The sequence below is a fragment of the Pteropus alecto genome, unplaced genomic scaffold (assembly GCF_000325575.1).
Source record: "Pteropus alecto unplaced genomic scaffold, ASM32557v1 scaffold13, whole genome shotgun sequence".
In the NCBI taxonomy this organism is placed as follows: Eukaryota; Metazoa; Chordata; class Mammalia; order Chiroptera; family Pteropodidae; genus Pteropus; species Pteropus alecto.
The window spans coordinates 3,485,661-3,486,739 of NW_006434373.1; the positions used below are offsets into that span (position 1 = coordinate 3,485,661).

General features: G+C 35.2%; 1 non-coding gene across 1 annotated transcript; it reads right to left on the minus strand.

Annotated features, from left to right (window-relative positions):
• Positions 1 to 446: 446 nt before the first annotated feature.
• On the minus strand, positions 447 to 565 carry LOC112477804. The gene has a single exon (XR_003045590.1). It is a non-coding gene; the product is annotated as a 5S ribosomal RNA (ribosomal RNA).
• Between the last annotated feature and the right edge of the window lie 514 nt (positions 566 to 1,079).

A 1,079-nucleotide genomic window follows, 5' to 3' on the forward strand; every position in this document is an offset into this window, starting at 1 on the left:
CAACAGACTGTACATAATTTCCTTCTGCAATTGTCTTCTACTCTACATTTTGAGGTCTTTAGAGGCAGGCATATTTTTTATTTATCATGGTATTCCCAGTACCTGGCATAGAGTAGATGCTCAATAAATATTTGTTGAGTGACTAAATGGATAAGGACTCTCACAATAGATATTTATGACTATATGTAAAAAGATTTTGGAACCATTAAGGTGCCAATTTTGATTCATCGCTGTGAAGTTTAGGATACACCATATTTTTCTTAATGTTTTATTTTCCAAGCAATTGTTTCTTATTTAAAGCATCTCAGGCATAAGACGATAAAAGATGTGCAAATACAAATGAATTGTATGTATGTATGTATGTATGTATTTATTTAGGTGAGGAAACCCTTGGATGACTTCACAGATTGCAAGGACCTTGTCAGCTTACAAGCTCTTATTTTTTAAGCCTACAGCACCTGGTCTTCCTAGATGGTCTCCCAGCCAAGTACTAACCAGGCCTGACCCTGCTTAGCTTCCAAGATCAGATGGGATCAGGCTTGTTCAGGGTAGCATGGCCATAGACTAGAAATACAAATGAATTTTAGATAAGGTTGTTGGATAGGAAAGCCTCCTACTTAATCTGAAAATCATAGATCTTGAGAGTAACATAAGACTCACATAGCAGCCCTGACCAACTAGATGACTTTAGTTGAAAATCATAGATCTTGAGAGTAACATAAGACTGATCTCACATAGCAGCCCTGACCAACTAGATGACTTTAGTCAGATCATTCAACCTCTTTGAGCCTCCATTTCTTTATCTATAAAACATGTCTGTAAAGTTCATACATAAAGTACCTACACTATATGGCTATCTCTTACGGTAGGGATGGAGACTGCTTTAAAGAAATCAATCTCTAATTGTAAACATTTTCAGCTTAAGAATTTCTCATTCTCAACCAATAGTTCATTAGATTTCAACTTTGTTTTCAGTTCTCAGTTTTACTGAATATATCTTAATAAGTGTTACTCTGAAATAGCTTAGCATCTTTGTGTCTCTCTTACTTTTATGTCTAAATCTGGCATAGTTTTAGGTT